Here is a 26,616-nt window from a genome sequence, read left to right as displayed (position 1 = left end):
TAGCCCAACTTATTTTTTTTGGCTTATAAGCTGTTTTCAGCTTATAAGCTGCTTTAGATAAGCTAAATTAAATAGATCCAATTATTTTTTTGAGCTTATTTTAAGCACAAAATGACTTTAAGCTGGTCAGCCAAACACTCAAAAAAGCTAAAAACAGCTTATAAGCAACTTATAGGCAACTTATAAGCCAATCCAAACGGGCTCTTAGTGAGTTTAGTATTGGTCTGATCTATTTTATAGACACACACAATTTTATTTCCATATATATACCTACATTGTTCAACCTGAAGGCAGTAAATTCAGTTGAACTTAGTAAATCCAATTTAGATTTGCTTCTGCGGTTCTGGCTAAGACCTCCCCCTTTGTTTTCATTATTTCCTTTCTTGTTCCCCTCTTCTTCTTCAGTTTCTCTCATACACTACTTAGTGTGAACTAAAATAAGTACTTGTATAGGCACAACTCAAGAGGAACTGTCAACATCTTATTGCTAAGGCATACACATTGTATCCCAAAATTAAAATACGAGACGATAACATTACCAGAGTCCATTTGATAGGTGTCTGTATAGGCACGCAGAGGCGCAGAAACCAAGACTTGGATTGACAAAATCAGTGAAAATCCAAGTAATGGCACAGCAGATGAGTAGTCAAGCTATCTTGTAAATCCATGGCTCTACAATAAATAAATGGAAACAAGTCATCATTTTTGCTACACAGAACAAATATTGCAACACAAAATAAACTTCACACCAGATAGGCAGTCATTGTAAATGATAATATCCCATTCACATATTGATCAACATAGAAAAGCTTGAACTCTACTATGGGACAAACTTGAACAAGCACTGTTAAGACTGTTAAAGCATAAGCTCACCGATTTTGGAAGACAACACTCCATAACCATGAGTTGATAGACAAGATCGTGTAAATGTGCCACAAATGAGTGTAATTGTAGAAGCACATGTTAATAGGGGGCAAGCCCTTAATTTGTCTGATGGATGTGCCCAACACATTAATATTACATTCCTTAGCAAAGAGGCCAAATGTAGTTTCTAGGATGTCTACCCATATAACATTAGTGGTAAACATCTGAGGAACTACCAAAATCTTTATCCCATCAAAAAGACCTTCCCTTAGCCCCTTCCTTGGCTAGCAGATCAACAAGTATGTTTCGCTCCCCGTAAGTGTGCCTGACTGCTGGATTCCCCAGTGACTGCATCAATCACCTGCATTTAGAAGTTAAACGGTTATATGTAGTGTGTCTCTCCTCTAGTATAATTAAAAGTGACAGAAGTTTAGGATGGTAAGCACTGTTAGATCTACATAATAGGTAGGGCGGTAGTCGCAGAACAACAAAATTCAGTGCAAACAAGAAGTAGTATTTAATCATACCTTGTCATTACCAAAAAAAAATAAAAAATCAAACATACCTTGTGGACAAAAGGAATTGAAATTTAACTTACGCCACATATTTTATGTGTCAGCAGGCTACCATCGGTTCTTGATGCGCAAAGACTAGCATTCGTGCTGATAACTTCTTGTAAAATCAACCTAAAAAAGTTAGTACAATATATCAAAAGATGAGCAAGAAAAATAAAGTGACAAAGAGAGGAGAGAGTTTCTTATTTCATCCAAGTAACCAAGTATGTTCAAGTGTGTAACCATTACATTCAATGCTATTATTTATAGGAATACATTGAGAACATCAAAGGGTGTGTCATAAACATGGGTAATAATATTTGGGGATTATAGAAATAAAGTGTGGGAGTAGTGGTCATGAAGTAACAGGAGTTATTTCTACAAGAGTTATGAACATGGAGGAGGTGAGACATAATGGTGAAGATTAGTGGGGGGAATTACATGGACATCCACATAATATATTTCATAACAGAAAATATTTTTTATTACATTAGCATAATGTACCTTCATCGTCTCACTATCACTACTGATAATAGTTGTTTTCACTGCCTTAATGCAGATATGTTCTCTTCGATTGTTCTTTAGCAAGAACTTTTTGATCGACGTTTAATATTGATACCAATGCTATCTTTTCTCCTACTTCTTCTTACTGGTTAACATCTCTTAGGGACAGCAATGTTACCTTACATAACCCCCGCATCCATTGGAGCTATTTTTACCCTTTTGCTCTTTGGTATATCTGAAAAAATAGAAACCATAACATTTTCAATAATATCACAAATAATGTTTCTATTGCCCAGGTTATTACCCGTGTGCAGGAATATATGTACATGACCAACAACCATCCCACTAGAAAAACATATAAATCCATCATGATCAAATGGCATCCCCTTAACCGTGGTAGTTATAAACTTAATGTTGATGGAGCTTTTAGGGACAACATCAAAATAGGAGGGATCGGGGGAGTAATAAGAGATTGCACTGGTCAGTGGCAAGTAGGGTATTGTGTCAAGTTTCCTGCTAATAACCATCTTGAGATGGAACTCAACACACTTGTCCAAGGTCTTCAGATGGCAGTAGACCTCAACTATACCCCCTTGGAAATCGAAATTGATTCCACTGAGGTTTTACAGCTTCTACATTCTAACTCTCCGATATATGATGCTTTGCTTTTTAAATACAGGTGCTTGATGCATGCAAGTGTTGTTGTATGCAATATATTATATCTCAGACTAACATCTGAAGCTCTGTTCTCATAAGAAATGGTTTAACTATATTATGGAGGCATCCAATGCCAAACCAGCTTAGATATAAACCAGCATTATCAAAATGAATTGTCTTGATTACATATTCTGAAAATTGTGCTTCCAACTCAATTATTTTGAGCAAGAAACTTCGTAAATGTCAAACTGCCAGTTGACAATAAACATACATGTGATCGTCTCATAGAGGCATCTATTTAAGACATCACATCGCAGGTGAAGAGGCATACATTCATCTTTTATATTTTCCAAAATTTTGGAGATTCAATCCCAACATTAGCTGGTGTAATCAACTTATCATGAGAACAAACAACACAAACAAATTCTTAAAGAATCTTCTAGTTCTTCAATATATTTTGAATACTCAATTAGCACATCAGATTTAAATCAGGACGACCAAAATGTTCTTGCCAACTGATAAAATTATCTGTACCCATAAACTTCAAATTTACCATGACGAGTGCTATTTATTTTAGTTAACTTCTGGTTTACTATTGCATGAGATTTTATGTCATAAACTTTTGGTGACATGTGATCCCATCATGCTCGGGTAACATATCACAGACGTATTTCTTACCCGGTAACTCGGAGATATTCAATCTTCCAATCATTTGTGTAGTCTCAATATGATAACCATTTTTCTCGCTAGTAAACTTCAGGTTTATTACAATTTATTTTCTGATCGTAGCAATTTTGATCTAGGATAAATTGTGCTATCATATATAACCTCTTCGAGAGACTTCAAATTCAGATATCTACTACTTCAAGAGTAGATGTCAAGAGCTCTACTGCTTCGGGAGTAGAATTCAGAGTCTTACTACTTCGTGAGTAAGTTGCAGAGTTTTACTACTTCGGCAGTAAACTACAGAGTATTTACTACTTCAAGATTAAATTTCAAAGCCTTACTACTTCAGGAGTGAAGCATAAAATATTCAGAATATCTCTTCTCAAATATTCTACCTCTTCTGGAGGTGGGTTGTGATATCTTCACAACCAAGTGCACGTCTGTATTGATAAGCTTTACTAACTACTATCACATTCACTTCAGGGTATGGATCTTATATTTATAGCTTTTATCAAAAGTTCCCATTCTTCAGGAATGGAACACAATCATCTGAACGTGCCTTAAGCATATCAAATCGTGATAGCTTAGAACCTCTTTTAAGATATTGTTACTTCAAGAACAAATCGAGGCATACACATGATGTAGAGAATTTTTCTCTAACACGTCTTCGATTGTAGCCACAACATCGCATAAGAAATATTGTCACGTCTGCTGATCATATATTTCTTGCAAATTCTCGCTTAGCCATTAAGGGATATGAAATTAACATCATAATCCCTCTTAACATTATTGTTCTTTCGGAATAAATTTAAGGCATAAATGATCCAGAATCAATTAGGTTCCCATGGATCAAATGAACCCAATGAGTTGTACCATTAGTAGCAAATTCATGATAGCCATATATACTCCTTGTGGGTCATCCTTAACCATATAAAAGCATAACTAAGATAATTTAAATATTGCATACCTGATTATGGAGCAATTGCTGCTTTACAGAGCATTGTAAAATATGCACTTCTTTGAAAATATGAACTGTAGCACCAAAAGCTCATAGGTCTACCGTTAAAAATGTTTGGATATAATTCATCAAATTAATAGCGAACAAGATCATAAGTTCTATCATGGGCGGCTTTCCAGCCATGCCCCATGACCCCTTGGGCGCGCCCCATGGCGCCATGGCAAGCCTCTCAGCGCCTAGCGCCATGGCAAGCCTCTCAGCGCCTAGCGCCATGGACGGCCCCGTGGTCTTGGACGCTCCAAGTGACAAGGTTGCTTCTGCCAATGTCACCCCATCAATGTCCCTCGCTCGCGCCCCTGCGCTGGCCGTGCCTCAACGCGTGCCCAGCGCCCAGTGACAATGCATCTCTGCTACAGTGCCAGCGCTCAGCGCCCAGTGCGCGCGCGCACCATGCCCTGCGCGCACGGCAGTGCCCCGACCGAGGGCGCACATGGACCTGCTCTAGTTAGGTCTCTTTTGTTGTAATTATAGAGTAGTTTACTTTATGTATTTTTGGTTGTGATTCTCTAGCAAGTCTATGTCTAGTTCTATGACTTGGGTTTTTATTTTTAAAACATTATTAGGGGGATCAAGCAATCAAAACTTTCAAGCAAGCAATCAATTCTCTGTACTGGTGTCTCTCCCCCTCGACACCGCTTGCTTTCTTTGTAATAGCTTTCATTAATGCAAACAACTTTCTTTCTCAATTCATTTTCCTGTTCTCTCAATTGCTCTTGACATTGGTTTTCCCGCACGACACTGACAGTCTCGTCTAGCGTGCGGAGGGGACCCCGGTTGGCGGACAGTAACCTTGGAATCATCGGTTGCTTAGCCTTACGTCGCCCTTCCAAGAAGTCTCAGGAAGGCGCCGCGTAACAGTTCATATGCCCTTTTAATTATGGATTTTCCAAAGCTAGAAAACTAAGGAAAAGAACTCGGGGTACCGATTGCAATAAGAAACGTAACCCACTTTGCTAAGATAGAATAAGGGAATGATTATGCTTACCTGCATGGTGTTTCCAGAGGCTTAACGAAGCTTGAAAATTAATTAGAAATAAACAATGATTGCCGTATATATGTTGGCAATACACTCCTTATGCCTCATCATTATCATTAGCCATCTAATTGATTTGCATCTTAAAAGAAGATTCAATTCTCATTTTATAAAAATGTTTGACACGCTGATTTTCATGACAAATGACGTGCAACTCTAAGAATTTCACCTGAAATAGAAAATCAAACTCAAATTGGCACAGTCTCGTGCTGATAACGTGTTATGAAATAATATTAAAAGTATACGGCAATAAGAAATATAGCCAAAGAAGTTGGGGGGAGAGTGAGGGAGATTTTATTGTTCTTTCAATTGATATACAAATAGACTGAATTGACTTCCTATTTATAGAGGAAAAGAAGCAGCTGCGAGGCTTTTCAGGAAGCTACTGCGAGGCTTTTTAGAAGCTGCTGACAAGCTGCCTGCTTGAGTTACTCGCAAGCTACTTGCTTGAGCTACTCGCAAGCTGTTTGCTTGATTGCAAGCTTAAGGAAGCTGCTGCAAGACTTTTTAGGGAGCTGCTTGCAAGCTGCCTGCATGAGCTACTTGCAAGCTGCCTGATTGATTGCAAGTTTATCCAATTGCAAGCTCATCCAGGAAATCGTGTATTTGAATGGACATCCATAATACAGTGTATTTATAACATGTAGGACTTTTCATTTTTTTCCCTAACAATTTCAAAAATTAAAATGGACCCCTAAACAGGTATGGAAAGAAGTCCTAAATTATAAGAAAAAATAATTAAGTACTTATTTTTACATATTAGGAGAATAATTAAATGACTATTTTGTCTATTATAGAGTCTTTTAATGGATGATAAAAAGTTCAATCAATATTTCTAAGGCTTCTTAGTGTACGCGCTTTGCGCGTGTCCCTCGTATTATTAAATATAAACTTTTAAAAATAACATAAATAATATTCCAAAATATGTGTTGGTATCATAATGTAAAACTGACTGCCATTATTTCCTTCTCTAATTCCTTTGTTCTCGTAAGTTTCTTACTCCAATTAGCTACTTTTTCTTTTATACTCCTGTATTATAAGATTCAGGCTTTAAATTCGAGTAGAAAAGTTCAACAACAAAAAAAGACAAATGCATTATCGTTATGTTTGTATATCTATATTAAATAATTAGAGTTGCTAATTATGACTCACAGTTGAATAATTACTCATCTTGAGAAATTAATTGACAGAAAAGGAATTAGAATGAGATATAATTTAGGAATTTTAATCATAAAAGTTAACTTCGAAATCTCATATATACTATCAATATTTTGTGTATTGTGTTATAATTTTATACTCCTATTAGTTATTGCAATGTATGTTTACATTCTTGTACAATGATGTTGAAGGAATATCGTCAAACTCAACTATAAAATGTCGAATGACTCTATATAGTCATTTTGGTCTGTCAACAGTTTTGTTTCAACTCTAATACCACTTTAGCTTCAAACGTGGTTATTAGTATTGTCAATTATGAAACATAAAGAAACATAATATTAAACTAATAAGATTTAATACCAGTTTTCTGTTATGAATTGCGTAGTCCAAACTACCTGTAAAAAAATAATTAAGACAAATCATATGAAATCCTCCAAGTACACAACACGAAACACAAAAGACAGGGTAACGAAAGAAAGTTGAGAAGTTGATACAGAGGCGGATCTAGGATTTGAAGGTGCCGGATGCCATAATTTTCTTTAATGTACATCTTGTTAGGAGGGTCCATCTCTTTTTAGTTTATTCAGATCAATTTAATAGGCCTTTTTTTACTTGCAAATATGAAAATTACATCTCAAAAATCAAGAAACGAACATAATTAACATCTTAAACAAGGAATCACACCCATTAACAACAAGGTAAAATCAACATTTTCACCAAGGGACTTGCATCTTTTATGTATATTAAAAGATCAACTTGCACAAGTAAAATAACATCTTCAATAAGGGAATTACACCAATCAAAATAAGAAAAATAATAGAAAAACTCTTCAATAGGTAATTACACCCCATAAGTAAATGTAAAATTAGATAAACTACAAGTTCTCAAAAATAAATCATAAATTTCATGTTTTTTCTAAGCAATGCTTGTGAAAATTCCACCATAATTTAAGTAGTAAAGTGGTTTAAATTGAATTTAACAATTATAGAATAACACAATTTTTTTATAATACACTCCCTCCGTCTATTTTTATTTGTCCACTATACTAAAAATATATTCCACTTTTACTTGTAAATTGTATAGTTTGAAAAACCAAGACATAATTTACCATTTTATACCTATTTTACCCTTATTATTAAGTACTCCAATTCATTTCTCATTTTATTTATTGCTTACTAAGAGTGTCCCAAGTCAAATATAGACAAGTAAACATGGACGGAGGGAGTAATAAACAAAAGAAATTATAAAAAATAAAAATAAATTGAATTTTGATCTCAATCCAAAATTTTCATTGAGACCCAAATTTTTCGATTTAAATACTGACAAATTTGAGATTAAGAAAAATGCTTAATTTAAGCGATTTTGAAGTTTCTCTTTGTGTGTTCTCGCTAGAGATCACAGATAAAATAATAGAATAGAGGAAAAACGATATAAATAATAAAAAGATAAATAGAAAATTAGGAGAGCCGAAAAGGGAATTACTGGTACAAGAGAACTAAAAAGCACAAAGAAAAATGGGAGCCGGAAATGTTCAAGATAGATTCTAACTTGTGTCTACCAACCATGACACCTTTGTTTAATTTGCAACTGGGGGTGACAGAATCGAATATTTAACCTAGTTTAAGCAAATTGCAACATAGGTATATAAAAAATTTATCAATTTAGGGGATGCCATGCCACCCCCACCCCAAAGGGTGGATCCGCCCCTGAGTTGATATAAAAGAATTTAAGATAAAGAGGATACAAAATTAACTACCTTATATTTCTATATACCCAAACTATTATTGAAAAGAAAAGGTTACTTCTGCAACATATTAAAAAATAATGAAGAACTATTCTTATTTGTAGATTGAGAAGTTCAGATTCTTTATTCATTCACTATATATTTCGTTCAATATAATTAGTCCATCAAAAGTTTAAGACAATGTAATCTCATTGTAAAAATATAATTCTTCAAGGTCCTATACTGAGATGAATTTTAATTTAAGGCTAGCTTAATCTGTTTCTCTATGTTTCGGGTCTAATTAAGCAGGGTAAAGAATCTGCAATTATGATGGTGCATATGGATAAATTAGCATATTTTGCTTTGCATACATGAATGCAAAATTCACAAAAGATATAGTTAAGTGAAAGTAAGAAGACAAACACGTAATCTTTTTTCATCACCAGCTTGGATGAAGATAATGACCGAGACTGGATGGAAAGATTTGTTGTTGTTCCCACGGCATAAAGTATTGAAGAGAGACCTGAGGCATGGAATTTAACACGTAAGTTCTACCTCTTTGGATATCAATTTTATTTTGATGTCTTCTAACTTTTCCTTTTTTTTTTTTTTTAATATATATATATATATATATATATATATATATATATATATATATATATATATATATATATTTGAAGCCACCAAAATCATCCCCGCCGTTGACATGCATTCCCCCGAATGGGTTCAAGCGCTTTTAGATGTTTCGAGCCGTGATTCTCGAACATGGAAATAGATTTTTCGTAACTGGTGGAAAGCAAAGAACCATGGTAATTTTGGTTGCTTTATTATTCCCACCTTACCTACCAATTGATTTCTCTTAAAATTCCAAATTTATTCGTCTTCTTTAGGTTTACTCTATAACGACCCGCCCGGTCGTTATTTAAGAGCATGTCACCTTTCAAGAGCATGTTACCCATATTGACTCTTCGCTGGAATTGGAAAACATGGAAATGTTCTTCAAAGCAAGAATAGACAAAATAGAGAAAGAGATGGACAAGAAGATTGCCGAGCTGGAGCATGGCTCCAAGAAGAAAAAAGGGTTGAGGTACTCTGACTTGTGCATCCACCCAGACTTGGGTCTACCTGAAGGCTTCAAAATTCCTAAATTTGATCACTTCAATGGGTCGGGCAACCCCAGAGTCCACTTGAGGGCGTACTGCGACCAGTTGGTCGGAAATGGCGGAAATGAAGCTCTGCTCATGAGGTTGTTTAGTCGAAGTTTGTCAGGAACGACTATGGAATGGTTTATCTCTCAAGACATTAGCCGATGGAAAACATGGGAAGAAATGGCGAGCTCATTCATGGAAAGATTCAGCTTCAATGTGGAAAATGTGCCTGATCGCTTCTCATTGGAGAAAATTCGTCAGAAATCGACTGAAACCTATGGAGAGTATGCTAGTCGCTGGAGAGACGAAGCGGCACGTGTACAACCTCCTATGACTGAAGCTGAGCTGGTAGCTGCATTCATACGATACCAAGAAGCTGATTGCTTTGATAAAATGATAACCATAAAAGGGAGTTCCATCGCGGATATAGTTGCTGTGGGGTAAGATATCGAAAACGGCCTTAAAACCGGCAGGATTGTTAGTGTACTAAACAGATCGGGTGCGACGGGCACCATGAGTGGCCAAAAGAAAAGAGAAGATTCTAGAACTACTAGTCTAAAAAACCAAGGAAAAGAAATAATCCACAAAAATCCAGATAACTACCAATCACCTCCAACAACCAACTACACAATCACCTCACCCCAATATAGCCCAATGACCGTGTGCTACGCACAACCCGGCTACTAAGCCTTACAGCCAAACTATCAAATACCAGCACCAAACAACTGAACTCCACGACCAAATTATCAAATGCTAGCACTCGATAACCCAACTCCACAAAACCAGACTTTCCAGAACCAGCCTCCGCTGGCAAAATATGAGGTGCCCTAAAGGAAACTTATGAGAGGATTCACCCCTCTGCCGGAATCGAGGACAAGTCTATTTGCCAAGCTAAAGGATGCTGGGCTAGTAAGTTCCGTCCTACCTAAACCTGCTAACCCCACTGATCGATGGTATAGGCCAGATCTCACTTGCTCCTATCATTCTAACCAAGCTGACCATGCCACTGAATATTGCATAAACCTGAGAAACAAATTACAGGACATGATTGACAATCGTGAGCTCATCTTAGAGCCAACACCTCTAAATGTGGACATAAATCCGCTCCCAAAGCATGGAAGGAACCAAATTCACATGATAGAGAGAGGTGATGAGTGGGAAGAGAGCCCAGCTATAATTCGTCCAGATGTTGAAGGATTAGAAAGCACTGTCGCCTCATTATCACTATAAGAGCGAGAAAAAGTGGTAGACCCTCTGACAAAGGGATCTGAGATATCTGCCATAGCCAAAAGAGAACCTTTCGTGCTCGTGTACTCCTCAACAGTTGCTCGAGTTCACAATGAGCCGTTCTACTTGGAAAATCAGGATCAATTGAGAATGAGCCCTTTGTGATCAAACCACCGCACCAAATGATGATCAACAAAGATAAAGAAATAACTGCTGTGGTTCAGGGTATGACCAGGTCAGAAAGGTCTTATGCCCTAGAAGAACCTGTGCCTGAAGCGCCTCGTTGCGAAAACCCTCAGAAGAAACCAATAACTGAGGGTGAAGCTGAGAATTTCTGGAGGTAAATGCCGGTCAAGGATTATTCAATTGTTGAGCACTTGCATAAAACTCATGCGAGGATATCAGTAATGTCACTATTACTCAGTTCATCCCAACATCATTTGTCCTTGATGAAGGCCTTGGATGAAGTCCAAGTACCTGCTGGTACCACAGGTGAAACATTGGCCGAAATTGTAGGGTATGTTGTGCGAGCTCATAGGCTGTCATTCCCTGATGATGAATTACCAAGAGAGGGGAAGTCCCACAATAAGGCCTTGCACGTAACAGTAAAATGCCGTGATAAAATTATCCCACAAGTATTGATTGATGGGGGAGCTGGGCTAAATGTGTGCCCTGTGGCAACTCTGAAACAACTCAGATACGACATTGGTAAAATCCGCCAGAGTCGGACCAACGTAAAAGCTTATGATGGTGCAACCAGCGACCCGATTGGAGAAATAGATTTACACATACAAATGGGCCCTGCGGAGTTCGTAGTGGAGTTTGTTATCATGGACATCAAAACAAGCTATAACCTGTTGTTGGGCCGACCTTGGCTGCACGCCGCTGGAGCCGTAGCATCTTTGTTACACCAATCTCTCAAATTCATATGGGATGATCAGGAAGTCGTGATTCACGGCAAAGGAAGTGTCCATAATTATCCATATAACTCTGTGCCAGTCATAGAGAGATCATTAGCGGACGCTGATTTCCACACTGTTGAGCTAGCCATGATAGGTTGTAGGGGAGATGATGAAGATATCCCTATGCCACTGATCTACAAGATGGTCGCTACAGCTATGATGAGGAATGGGTTTGAACTCGGGAAAGGTCTGGGAAAGAACTTACAAGGAATCAGAGAACCAATAAGTATCAAACACAGGAAGTACCGGTTTGGGGTTAGATACAAGCCATGTCAAGCAGAAGAAGAGGAAGCAGGGTATGGACCGAGAGTTCCCGTTGAAATGAGAAAACCATTCCCTCATCTCTACCAATCTTTCACTCCATGTCCATTGAGCCACAACGACAAAGATCCAGAAGAGGGTTTGAGGACGCTGCTTTGGGAAGGAGAATGCACAGCCATCATTGAAGAATGTTTTAAAGAATCAAAGATTCGCCCTGCTGAACCAGAAGAGACAACATGTGGATGGACTTCTATCCCATTGTTCACTCTGCGGTAGAAAGAATGCTCATTTTCAGAAAAAACGGTGAAAGTCAGCTTTGAGGCCCGGCTTATCACTTTTTCATGTTTTCTTATTTTTACATTTTGTTTAAATAACAGGAAATGGCTCGATGTTCCATTCCGAGTCAAGACCACCGTTTGTACTGCCTTTTAAAATTTCAATGAAAACGCCTCAAAGTTTGTAATAAAACAGAATCGTTTTACTTCACCTATATAAGTATATATATATATATAACTACATATCAATACATAATTAAGATTGCTTTTACATGATTAATAACCATGTTATTTTGTTTTATAGTAATAATACAGAGGCCACAAATAATGTCATGACATGTTACAAAGCAAGTGAAAATGACGATGAACAAAATGACGATCAAGAGGAAGAGATAATTGAACCGGAAGGGTTGACAGATGTCAAAGAAGAATATGAGAACAGACCCACGCCAAACCTAGAGGAAACAGAAGCAGTTAATCTAGGAAGTGAGGAGTTGGTGCGGGAGACTAGAATAAGTGTGCACTTGATGGAAGCTGCGAAATAAGGGTACCAGAGCTAACTGAAAGAGTATGAAAATGTTTTCGCTTGGTCATACGCCGATATGCCAAGTCTAAGTACGAATATTGTTGCCCATAGGTTGCCAATCCTCGAAGGGTTCACCCTGGTGAAACAGAAAATCAGGCAGCCTAAGCCCAATGTCAGCATTCGAATTAAAGAAGAAGTAGAAAAACAGATTCATTCAGGGGTCGTTGAGGTGATACCATACCCGACCTGGTTAGCAAACATAGTTCCAGTACCAAAGAAAGATGGGAAAATAAGGATTTGTATGGACTACCGCGATCTCAACCGCGCTAGCCCAAAGGATAATTTCCAGCTCCCAAATATTCACATACTCATTGATAACTGCGCCAAGCATGAGGTGCAATCTTTTATGGATTGCTACGCAGGCTATCATCAAATATTGATGGATGAAGAAGATGCTCAAAAAACAGCATTCATCACACCGTGAGGAGTATATCATTACCGACTGATGCCTTTCGGACTCAAGAATGTCGGCGCTACTTACATGAGGGCAATGGCCGCCGTCTTTCATGATATGATGCACAAAGAAATTGAGGTGTATGTGGATGACGTCGTCATCAAATCCTAAATAGGTGAGGACCAACTCAAACATCTACAAAGATTCTTTGACAGGCTCCGCAAGCACGATTTGAAGTTAAATCCTGCAAAATGTACATTTGGAGTGCCTGCTGGAAAGTTACTAGGATTCATAGTGAGTCGTCGGGGTATTGAGTTGGACCCCACCAAGATCAAAGCAATCCAAGAGGCACCACCTCCTAGAACAAAGAAAGAGGTCATGAGCTTCTTAGGAAGATTGAATTACATCGGACGCTTCATCGCCCAGTCCACCGTGATCATAGAACCAATCCTTAAGATTCTGGAGAAAGATGCTCCAACCAAATGGACGGAAGACTGTCAAAAAGCGCTCGACACAATCAAAAGGTATCTGTCAAATCCACCTGTTTTGGTCCCGCCAAGGCCGAGAAGTCCTTTGCTGCTATAAATGTCGGTGTCAGAAAATGCTTTCGGATGCATGTTAGCACAAAACGACAAGACATGCAAGAAAGAGAGAGCCATTTATTACATAAGTAAAAAGTTCACACCTTGCGAATCCATATACTCTTTGGTGGAAAAGACGTGTTGCGCCCTAACCTGGGTATCTCAGAAGTTGAGACATTATATGGCTTCCTACACGACTAGTCTGATTTCAAGAATGGATCCACTAAGGTAAATCTTTTGCCAACCCATGCCCATAGGGAAACTGGCCAAATGGCAAATGCTTTTAAGTGAGTTCGACATCCAGCACGTCGCACAGAAGGTAGTAAAAGGGCAGGCATTGGCAGGGAGCCCGGTAGATGACAATCCCGTACCCTTATGGACTTACTTCCTAGATGAAGAAATAATGACAATTGAAGGTGAAGAAAGCGAAGACGAGTCAGAATGGAAAGTATACTTTAATGGAGCAGTTAATTTTAAGGGATCAGGAATCAGAGCTGTTTTGGTTTCAGACTCAGGCCAATATTATCCAGTGGCGGCCAAGTTAAAATTCAATTGCACTAACAACATGGCTGAATATGAAGCCTGCATCTTAGGTCTACGTTTAGCTCTCGACATGGATATGAAAGATCTTCAGGTAATTGGCGACTCAGATTTTCTAATCCACCAAGTTCGAGGAGAGTGGGCCCACCAAAAATGAAAAATCATACCATACGTCGGACTTGTGCAGAGATTGGCAGATTGTTTCCAAGAAGTCAAGTTCAAACATATACTAAGAACTCAAAATGAATTCACTGATGCATTGGCAACGATAGCATCCATGATCTAGCATCCTGACAGTAGATACATTGATCCTGTCAAAATTGAAATTAAAGATCAGCCAGCCCACTGTGCTTTTGTATAAGCCGAGACTGATGGAAAGCCTTGGTATGTTGACATTAAAATATTCTTGGAGAAAAGAGAATATACCGAAGGAATCACCTTGAATCAGAAGAGGACTATCAGGAAATTAGCAAATAGCTTTTTCCTTAACAAGAATGTCCTTTACAAAAGAACTCCAGATTTGGGATTGCTCAGGTGTGTGGACTCTTCTGAAGCCACAAAATTGATTGAAGAAGTGCATGCTGGAAACTGCGGGCCTCACATGAATGGGTTCGTGCTAGCGAAGAAACTTTTGAGAACAAGTTATTACTGGAGGACCATGGAAAATGACTGCAGCAAATTTGTCCAAAAGTGCCACAAGTGTCAAATTCATGGTGACTTGATAAAAGTCCCTCGAACAGAACTAAATGCTATGACATCACCTTGGCCATTTGCCGATTGGGGCATGGATGTCATAGGACCAATTGAGCCAGTCACGTCAAACAAACATCGTTTCGTCTTGGTTGCCATAGACTACTTCACTATGTAGGTAGAAGCAGCATCTTACTCATCAGTGACAAAGAAAGTGGTCATGGACTTTGTGCGCAACAACATTATATGCCAATTTGGCATCCCAGAATCAATCATAATAGACAATAGGGCTAAACTGAATAGCCATTTGATGAGAGACATGCGTTCCGGATTACCCACCGGAATTCAACCGCATATCGTCCGGAAATGAATAGGGCTGTAGAAGCCGCTAACAAAAACATCAAGAAAATTCTCCGAAAGATGATTGATAACTACAAAGATTGGCATGAACAATTGCCTTACGTACTGCTAGGATACCGCACTACGGCCAGAACTTCGACTGGAGCCACTCCATACCTATTGGTATATGGCACTGAAACATTAATACCAGCCGAAATAGAAATCCCTTCACTTCGGATCATACAAGAAGCTGAGTTGGACGATGATGAGTGGATCTGTAAAAGGTATGAGCAGCTGGCTCTGATAGATGAAAAGAGGATGATTGCTGTTTGCCATGGTCAACTGTACCAGGAGAGAATGGCACGTGCTTTCAACATGCGTGTGAGAACTAGGGTATTTCAAATTCGGAAATTAGTACTCAAACGAATATTCCCTAATTAAGAAGAATACGAAGGGAAGTTCGCACCAAACTGGCAAGGGCCCTATATGGTACGAAAAGTGTTATCAGGAGGAGCCGTAGTGCTTGGTGAAATGGATGGTCAAGAGTGGCCAAAAGCGATAAACTCAGATGCCATCAAAAGATACTACGTGTGAAGAAGAAAATGACTGCGAGGATTAAGAGTTTCCATAGTTTAGGTGTTCTTCAGTTTCATTCCCTTTATGTGTAGTTTTGCATATCGTTTAGAAAACCAAATCCCAAAATTATGTACAAACTACGCAAGGACCTGATTCCCTTTACTTATAAGGGGATACGTATGTTATGACCTGATTCCCGAAATGGGATACGTAGGAGCTCTCCCGAGCTCGGTCATCCCAAACAAAAATTTCCAACAAACCTTCGAAAACTTCAGAAATGATTCAGCAAGAGAAAGATAAAGGTAACCCCACAAGGAAACTGGGGCAGAATTTTTGAGAAAGGTCTTAAAAATTCCTCAAGCGTGGTGAAATCAAGAATTAACTAGTACATACTTATACTAGGGCAAAATTTTTGAGAGGGTCTCAAAAATTCCTTCGACATAGCGAAGCTCGGGTTGATATAAAGACATATACAAACTGGGGAAAAATTTTCGAAAAGGATTCGAAAATTTTCACGAGTCGAAATCAAGAAGACGAAGAAGAGACGGGAGACCTTGCTTGAGTGACTAATGTCATGACATTAAAAAGGGCGTATATAAAATGTTATTTTCAAAACATATATACATATATCTTCAAAAGAAAATCATCGCACAAAAAACTTTCCTAAAGGAAGAACAAAAGATTTTAAGAAAAATGAGCATCCTTTCTTGCCGAGATATGAACGGAAGAAGTCTATACGCGGGAAAAGCGGTCGACCATATCGGAAACTGATAAAATTTTCTGTGGATGCAGGAACAAGCAAGCATGGATATTTCACATTAACTAGTTTGCTAGAATGTTTTTAAACAGGCTAGCAATAACAAACAAAGCGAAGAAAAAACTCCAAGGACGGCAGCACAAAAAGTGCACAAAAGGGTAACGAAGTCCTTCCCAAGCAAAGTTTCCTTTACGCTAACAAGTTTGTTCATTTTGCAGAGCACAATGATTTTTACAAAAAGAAAATTTTAAAGACTACTGGAAGATATAATCACTGTATCAGAAGCTGAGTTTCCACTAAAGAACAACTTTTGTATCAAGGTATTGAGACCTCGGCCTAGACGTCGCATGGCTTGCCTTGATACACTGGCTGAGTGGACGTCCAAAAATTCAAAAAATTTAAAATGACGCGTTGATAGTGGGTTTGAATGTCGTTACTCACAATCGAGTCTAGTCCTTTTGGAAGATGTAAATCCTGTCGACGGGCATGTATTCTTCCCCGGAGTTAAAAAGAAAGGTGTAAGTCTTGCCACCGAGGCAAGCTTCATTCCTCAAAATGACGATATGGATTAAGAGACTACATGCTGAAGGGGCTGAGTCTCCATCCATATATATAGCCAAATATTGGTAGCGTAATCCCGGGCTTGATATCCACAATCGTTGAAATACGAATGTGATTCCTACGTCAAGATTTGCGGTCGCTATTGTAATCTATTTCAAGTTAACGAAATCATGATTCAGGGATAGTGGTAGTCATGAGAAAAGGCTCCGCCTTTGAATATGTCGTAGTTAACTTGAAAATTCTGACTAAATGTTGTAATTCTGGACACAGGGGTTAGCGGTCATCATGAGAGAAATATGATCCCGCACTCTGATAAGAAGTCTACATTTAGGTATTTTTGACTATAGGTGACGTTAGACCAACTGGTATACCGCGGTCACCGTATGCGGATAACGGGCCGAGCGACACCAGATTTGGCCAGTCATCGCGATATGCAATCATGATGTGACATCAAATTTTTTAGGGTACTGGACGTCGTAAGAAACAAAAACGGCCCCACACAAGAAAACATGGGTTTCATAATTGACATATCGAGTTACGAAAATGACAACCGATGGGGTGCGTAGGTTCGCAAAAATGCGGTATAGCCCGACCTAGATCCCAACAGAAGTTATCATTTGAACAATGGAGACATCTGACAATGACAAAAAAAATCGGTTGAAGTATCGTGATTATTATCCAGAGTAGGCTAGTTTCAAAAAATATACACAAAAGCACACAGTTACAGGAGAAAGGAAAAAGACGGATAAACGTCGACAAAAGACGAATGTAGAAGTACGGAGTGACGACAATGACAACAATATGGAAAAATGCCACGCGGGTATGACTATACTAAAATTAAAATTTTAAAAAGACTAGCACGCAGGGCTCAACATTTGGAGACGAGCTAGAAGATACCAAGGCGAAAGCAAGAGCCGGATTCTAAACATGCGGAGCATACGTGGAACTCTTTCTTGGGCAACAGGTCAAAAGTCGTGTATGAAGGTCAAGCTTTCTACATCAGGGATTGGAGATCGCTTCAAACATCAACAATAATAAGCCTTTCAAAAATTGCCTTCGGCTCGGATCTTCATATTATACCTCAGAAAATTTCCTGTCGTTGCATAGTAAATGCACTAACATAGGGTAAGAAGTATATGATGTTTATATAAGTAAGAAGTAGTACTTAACGAATCTAATTGAGATTTCAAAGACATTCGAGGTAAGAGAAGGAAGTTAATTGAAGAATGTAAAGTATAAGCCGTGTTTTAAAAAGGGGTTTGCAAAGCACCAAGTTAACGTGAACTTAATGATGTCTGGAGGAGAAGATATAACGCTCCTTAAGTTGTTAATGAAGTGTTAAACAAGTGTTAAGAAGGTTCCATAAGGATTGGGGGCAAAACGGGTCGACGAGGACAAGTTTCGGGGAATTGTGGATTGTACGACCCTTTATACGGACCGTATAAAAGATACGGCCTGTATATCTGACCGTATAACTTGTACAGAAAAGGGGTCTCCACTGGAAGTATTATATGGTCACACATACGGACCGTATAAGTTATACGGACCGTATGTGTGTCCGTATAACTTGGTCGGGACAGATTTTTAAGTTTTATATAAGGGACCCCAAGGTCATTATTGCATTTCCCATTTTCTATCTTACACTATCCACACCTCTATAACTTTCCACACCATTTATTTTCAAGAATCCAAGATAAATTAAGGATCAACTTCATCAAACCAAGGGAATCAAGTGCAAGAAGCTCACTAGGGTTCATAGAAGACAAGAAATCCCTTTGGATTGAAGCTAGGGTTTTCCCTCAAGTGAAGTGTTTCCACCCAAAGACCATTCTCACACAATCAAAGGTAAGTTTTATGATAAATTCATGTTATTTAGACTATTGAGGGGTTGAAAGACTTGGATTATGGAAGGAGGTAGAAGATGGGTTACAAATATGAGAATAGTGGCATTTTTGGGTAGTAGCTTAAAATGAATCATGATTCTTGATATGTTACGAGTATAGTTATGTTGTAAATGATACTAAGAATATAGGAGAAACATTATACGTGGATGAATGTAATGTAGTATAATGACCATGGTTATGGATGCCCTTGAAATGGAAGTAGGAAAATTGAATAATGTATGGTTGATGAAGATTGTTGAGTATGATATTATGAATATTGTTATTGACATTTGGGAGTTGTTGTATTACATGGAGAAATCTATAGAAACAAAGGAAATTCTGCCCAATTTTCGTTAGCTTAGCCTAAGCTTAAGTACGTTTCCAACTATCTAATCCTAGCACGAATTCCTTTGAATGTAGAATTACCAACTTGGAAGGAAGCGTATAGTCGGCAAGTTAGAAAGGCATAAAGGTATGTAAGGCTAGTCCCTTCTTTTCTAGGGCATGATTCTTATGACATGACTCCCTTTATCTTCCATGACCTTCTTACATTCCGGAAAATATGAGTCAATGTTTATGAAGATTTTTTTTGTTTAGATAAAGCTTATGCTATGTTATGAATCTAATAATAATGATGACGAGTCTAAGCCCAAAGATCCTAAAGCTTACGATATGATATCTCAACGAAACTAATGATCCTTACGATTCTTGATGTTATTTATTATTGCTAGACCCACCTTATGATGCTAGTTCCTTCGAGGTGAGGTATGACGATTATGATTACTCCATAATGGAATCGGGGGGTTCTCGACCTTACGTCACCTCGATAGAGCCATAGTTTGTATTTGAGTTTTAATGTATGCTTTATGAGATGTATATGATGATGAGATTACACCGCGCCTAGACGGCCGGGCCTGACACCGCGAAGGCGGGCTGCTTATGATTATACCGTGCCTAGAGGGCCGGACATGACACCACTAGTGGGCGGCGTGTGATAGTTACCCGGACGTGGGTTAACGATGATGGTATATATGATATGCATATTTGTGTTTTCCTTTAAAGGTTAAGCAAGTTATATCTTCAACTCATGTTCCATTGTTTCCTTATTATGCTATTACTATTCATGCCTTACATACTCAGTATAATATTCGTACTGACGTCCTTTATTTTTGGACGTTGTGTTCATGCCCACAGGTAGATAGGGAGACGATATGGATCCGTAGGAGCTTATCAGCAGATTCACAGGAGCACTCCATTATTCTGGAGGTGCTACTTATGATCATATTCTTTTGTGTATATATTTTGGGCACGCCAGGGTCCTGTCCCATCCTTATGTCTAGTACTCTAGTAGAGGCTCGTAGATACGTATGTGTGGGTTGTTGATGTCCCACGATGATCACATTGTACTTTTGTATATCATTTCTGTAGCCGTGAGGGCTTATGTATATAGATATGGGTTGCTTTGGAGATTATATATGTTCAGGTTGAGTATGATGATTAGTAGAATGAGTGGTGCTCGGTAGTCAGCTCCGGGTACCCGTCATGGCCCCTAGTCGGGTCGTGACACTTCAGCCGGAAACAGCCAAGGAGTTTCCCATATAAAGGGATATTCCTTTTCGTGCTATCTAGTCGAACTAAAATTGGTCTGATTCCCAAAGTCAGGGATATGTAGGCTACTCAAGTTTCGAGGCTCGCTGATATTCCTATAGTTATCCAGGAACATCCCGAGATAACTTAAAGAAAACTCTTATTTTTCAGTCCTCATAGAGTCAGAACTATAAACGGCCTGAATTCTCACGTAGCCTGAGATATGTAGGAAGCCCAGAAACCAGGGTCCGGCTATACTTTTGAAATTTTTGCGCAAAAGAAGGCCGTAATATCTTTTATTCGGTGAAAATTAGGTTTGTCAAATTCACAGCTCAAGGATGGCCTTGCCATCCTTGAACTTCCAAGGGGCAATTGTTGAAACCTAATTTTCACCGCGTAGAACGTATATTTTAATTTTCATATTTCCCGAGTCCAAGACGGAGCAAGAATGGCCTTAAAAATTTAAAATCCTGAAAAATTGCATAAAACATTGACGTTTAATTATTACTTTCATAAAATTAACAATTATAAGAAATTACGAGTTATTTACTTTTACAAATTTGGTTTAAAAAGAAGATACGCATCCCGCTTCGTCTAGCTCGGGAAAATTGTTAATCAAGATAACGTATGAATTACTGCTCAGTTTGATCGCATTTTCACACTTTTAAATGTTCTCCGGAATTATATCTATATTAGACTCGTTTTAAAGCTAATTTTCTAAATTCACGAGTTTTTAAATTTTTAATTAGCCTAAAATAACTATTTAGTTGGTTATACGTTGTTTGTATTATATAGTTATTAATTGATCTAAATTCAGAGGGGGGGGGGGGTTTAAAATTAACTTTTAAAGTTTGAGGGGGATTTGTAAAAAAAAAAAAAGGGGGGAGATGAAAGTTTGTAAAATACAAAATTTCACCCCCCTCCCTCCCCCCCCCGTCTCTTATTTTCAGACAAGTCGATCCTATGTTCTTCTTCAGGCGATAAGAGGAACCTCTAGGGTTCCGCCCCCATGGCTGATTCCATGGCCATTCTCGTCGGATTTTTGAGGCGTTTTGGCCTAAATCACGAGTACTCGTGATTTATAGGTTTATTTTCCGTTGAATATTATGTTATATGCTCGATTGACTCATATTTTGGGATGTTACCCAGGTTTTTGCTGTGATAGAGTTGCCATGGGCGGGACCTCGAGTCCTTAGCCATCTTGTGCACTCTATCACATGGAAGCAAACACCCATGGGGAAACTCTCTGATTTGGGTACGGTTTAAGGATTTCTATCCTATCTTTGTACGATTTTACCGTTAAAATTCGTTGTTATTTGTCCTATTTGATGACTAGGTGTACTACTCTGTTGATTTTGAATTTTACCAAATTTTTGCTTTAATTTTTTTAGTACAATTAGATGTATTTTGTTGTATTGTGTGATGTGTACCATTTTTTATTGGTCATGGTACTAATTGTGGTAATGGGTTGAAAATTTCTGTTGTCCTTTGAAAAGAATTCGAATTGTTTGAATTTTAAGGTTGAGAATTTGAGAGGGAATCTGTGGAAAAGGATTTTTTACTCCTCTTTGCCCCTAAACCCTAGGGGATTGCTATAAATAACAGGCCATATGGCTGCTGGAAGGGAGCTTATTCTTTTTTCCGAAAACAAATTCCTAAGTTGAAACAATACTAAGTACCGTAGCCTACAAAATACAATACATATACCTAAATATACCATTGATATACTATATATACTTTTCATCAAAAACCATAATAGAAATATACTACTATCTTTTATATATGGAGAATACATGAATTTTTGAAAAAGAAAAGGGGTTTGTCATCAAGGCGCTAACTGTTGGTGCTTGAAGTTTTGATTCCAATCCCCACTTTGATCTTTAGGTTGTCCCCTAAAAAGGTAATATCTCTATTCTATCTTATTTACATCCTACTCTACTTTACTTACATGTATTAGTATGTATTTATGGTTGTTTCAGTTTGTTTTGATTACTGTTTCATAAATATCAAAGTTGATTATGGTGTGATGGTGTTGACATTATAAGGATTCAGGGAACTCTGGTAATCATTATATAATGTGGTCACTTAAAATGTTTAAAGAATGTAGGGAAAGGTGTGTCTTATGTCACATTGTTTTGTTCCATAGATTACAACTTGTTTGTGAGCTATTAAGTAAGATGTCCATGTTATAATGTTGTTGTTATTGATAGTGTCTAGTGTTGAATCAAAGAAGTTGATGTTTTATATGGTCAAAGTTGTGAGGAAGGGCCTGTTTTAGTTTGTGATTGCTGTTTAAAGTATGAATGTGATATATGACTTAAAGGTTTCTGTGTTGTGCTGAAGGTTTTTTGAATGTTTTTTTTTATTTGTTGTTGTTTCATTTGGTCTTTTTAACCTTTGTTCAAAGCTTTTGGTATATGAATGATAAACACCCTGGTCTAAAAACTGTGTTGGAATTAAACTGGACTAGTTCTTTTTTGTTTGTTGTTGATGGCTGAAACTAGGCTTAAAAATGGCATAATATGTTTTCAGAAGGTTTGAGAGTCTTTAGGAAACAACTGGATAAAAATGATTTTTTTTAATGTAGGTAGTGTGTGCCTGAGCCTGTTTGTGTATTTCTGTGAGTTCTTTTTGTTGCCTTTGAGACCAAGGTTGGGAACTTGATCTTGAAGTACCCTTTAAAGGTTGTTGTAAAATTGAAGATGATCTTTAAACCTGGGAATATGTCTTGTGTGATTATGTGTTGCCTTGTCTATTTTGAACTAGAAAAGACCTAAACTTCTGCTTGTGAAGTCTATTTGGAATCCATCTCCATAATATGAGGTTGTTGTTTTCAATATCTGTCATGTGAACTTAAAAAAAAAATAGTTTTCAAACTCCTTTAAAACTGGTATGTTGCAGAAAATTTTTCTTTTCCTAAAAACTGTTTGCTTGAACCTTTGGTGTTGGTATGAGAACTTTGCTAGATCTGAGAATCTCCAAAAGATATTTTGACTTCCTTGTTCTTGACTTTGTGACTTTAAAAGATTAGGAAAGGAGTTTATTGTCTTGGGATTACTACTTGTTTCTCTTGTGCAGTGAATTGTCCCATTTGAATCCAGTTAGTTATTTGAAATCTAAAAATGGCTCTTCTGATCTTGCCTAGTTAGATTAGAAGACTGATAAGTTGGATACTTGTTAAGATAAGGGCCTTAAAGACTTGTGACTTATCTTGATAGTTTCCTTTTTTTTGGAGGACCTAGAGGTCTGAACATGGTATGATTGTTGATCCTGCTTTTTTCTGAAAACTTGTTAAGAGGGATAAGGAACAGGAGGTGTGAAGAGGTTGTTTTTCCTTGGCCTGTTTGTGATTTGCATTTTAGTATTGCTCACAATTTTCCTGGTCTTCCTCGCCTAACATTATCATCTAATTGACTAAGTATAGAGGGGTATGCAACTAAAAATAGCTCAGGACTTTCTTTCCCTTTCTTCCTAAGTGTCTGATTTCTAGAACTTGTTTTCTTTGTCCCCTGCTTACTGCTTGAGTTATTCTATGCTTTGACAAACTAAGACTAAACTAAAAATGGGGTTTAACATATACCTTCTTTGTTAATCATATGGGCACTTGGCTATTTGTGTGCATTATTCTTTGTTGTGTGTTTACTATAGACTGTCTATGTGATATCTGCCTATATAATTCCCACCCCTGCCTGTTTTATTTGAACCAAGACATGCCTGATAGATGTGTTGAACCTAGGACTGTGTCATGAACCTATCCTAGTCATGGTTCAGGCTCTTCTAGGGTCTGTAATTGTTTCCATATGAGCTTTTTTATCATTTGTGACTTGCTATGGCCATAGTTGACTCATGCTTACACTCAAGATAGTTCTCATGCTCCCTTCTACCTTCTTGTGGACTTGTAGATTATGCCTTGGTTACCCTTTATGTGCTAATGGACCCTGTTTGATCTTATAATTGCATTGAACCTGTTTGTTTAAGTTCTGAGAATAAGACCTGTTGAGTGTAACTTGTAAAAATTTAAAAACTGAAAAAATATATTGAGAACTAAACCAGTTTTGTCTCACTTTTGCTTGAATCTGCTCTCTGCCAGTCCTAATCCTAGGTGATAATTCATATACATGTCATTGTCTTGCTTTAAATATTGCTTTAGCTTAGATCCTGTATAACTTGTTTGGTTTGGAATTTCTTGGTTTTCTTCCTATGCTAGTTGAATTACTCTGTGACATTCAAGTTTTGAGTTTGTTGTTCATTTGTCACGACCCAACCCCGTAGGCCATGACTAGTGCCCGTATTGGACACCCAAACGTACCCAATAGCCCTAGCTAGCATATTAGCAGAGTATATCAATATAAACTTCAATTGGCGTTACTAAATATCACATAGGCACAAGTATAACACGTAGAAGCCGATAAGGCCATCACAGATCATAACAACCCAAAAGCATATACAGAACCCACATGTGTGTCTACAGACCTCTACAGAACATAACAGAATCATAAGACGGGACAGGGCCCCGTCGTACCCCTGAATGGCGTATATATACACAATAACAGAAGGCTATACCAAAATGTAGGCTCCGGATAAAAGAGCGCTCCAAAATAGCGGAATAAAGTCCTAAGCGGGCGGATCAGCAAACCTGTCGTCTGTACCTGCGCGGCATGAAAACGCAGCCCCCGAAGAAATGGGGTCAGTACGGAATATGTACCGAGTATGTAAAGCAGGGAGTGTAGTAAACAAGCCAGAACAGAAATCGAAAATGTGAGTATGAACATAATAGGTATAGAACGTACTCGGCCCAATAGGGGTCTCGGTGGTATAAGTACATCATAATCATATGCATGAACATATATAATTATATGCCAATATCACAAACCGTACCCGGCCCATTACGGGACTCGGTAATATAAGCAAATCACACCATATGCATGCACACATATATATTTATATATAAATACCGTACCCGGCCCTCTAATGAGGAACTCGGTGAATGGAATCATCAGATGCCCTCCTGGCCGCCGCAGCCCGTCATCACATCAACACATCACCACATCCTCATCAGATATACATATACATACCGTACCCGGCCCTCTAGTGAGGGACTCGGTGAATAATGCAGTAGAAAGTGCACGATAACATACCCGGCCCGGGACTCGGTGAAAGAGATCATAGCACATGCACGAGCAGAGTAGTGAGAAACTGATGCACATAATCAAGACTCAATGAAATGATCGAACGTATTATCGGAGTATTCAAAGCGGATCTCTCACATCACATATTTTTGTCAGAATACTTATACCGGAATACTTGTATCAAATACTCGTATCAGATGATTCATATCAAAATATTCATACCAGAATACTTATGTGCGAATGCTTATGTCGGAACATTTACATCAAACTACTTATGTCAGAAAACTTATATCAAAATGCTTATACCGGAATGTTCGTAGCGGAGATCTTTTGTCAAAGAGGGCGTACAATTCATAACAAACTTGGAGTGGTTAGAATACCACCATTTAGTAGTTGGAACGGTAACCAAGAGTTTCCTTTAATTATCGTATAGAAGTAAGTCAAGTAGAACAATAGGAAGGGATTCGAGAATGGTGGACCCACCTCGGGTCAAATGAGGTGGCGTACATAATTTTACGTATTTTACACTTCCTAATATCCCTTATGAAAGTTTTAAAGTAATCAAGTCCTATTTGCTCAAGTTCTAGGTGTTTAGACAACTTTTCTAATCATTAGGAACATAATCGATTCAATTCCACTGAATGAAAAAGGGAGAAATTTAATCGTGGATTCCGAAGAGTAGAGTCATCCCCGGGGTCCAAATTCAAACCTAACACGTCTAGGACATGCCAAGAGAAGAAAAGGTGGAGCTTTACATACCTTTCTTGTCTTTTACGATCGCCAAAGCTCAAATCCCGTTTCGTCAAAAACCTACAAATGGTCACATTTACCAATTACTATTCATAAGGCTTAAAGTTCCAATTTTGATTTAGTATTTGTCTACCGAAATTTCGGCAGCACCTCCCCTATAAATACAACATCCCTGAGAATTCAACTCGGCCAA

At 38.1% G+C, this 26,616-nt stretch overlaps 1 long non-coding RNA gene across 1 annotated transcript; it reads right to left on the bottom strand.

The window, feature by feature from the left end:
* Positions 1–204: 204 nt before the first annotated feature.
* LOC132633946 (uncharacterized) lies at positions 205–2,611 on the bottom strand. The gene is made up of 3 exons (XR_009579957.1): positions 2,101–2,611; positions 874–1,550; positions 205–672 (listed from the first exon to the last, which is right to left on the bottom strand). It is a non-coding gene; the product is annotated as an uncharacterized LOC132633946 (long non-coding RNA).
* Positions 2,612–26,616: the final 24,005 nt, after the last annotated feature.

Source organism: Lycium barbarum, chromosome 3, assembly GCF_019175385.1.
Source record: "Lycium barbarum isolate Lr01 chromosome 3, ASM1917538v2, whole genome shotgun sequence".
NCBI lineage: Eukaryota > Viridiplantae > Streptophyta > Magnoliopsida > Solanales > Solanaceae > Lycium > Lycium barbarum.
Note: the sequence above shows the minus strand (reverse complement) of the source record. Positions and strands in the feature narration are given on the sequence as shown.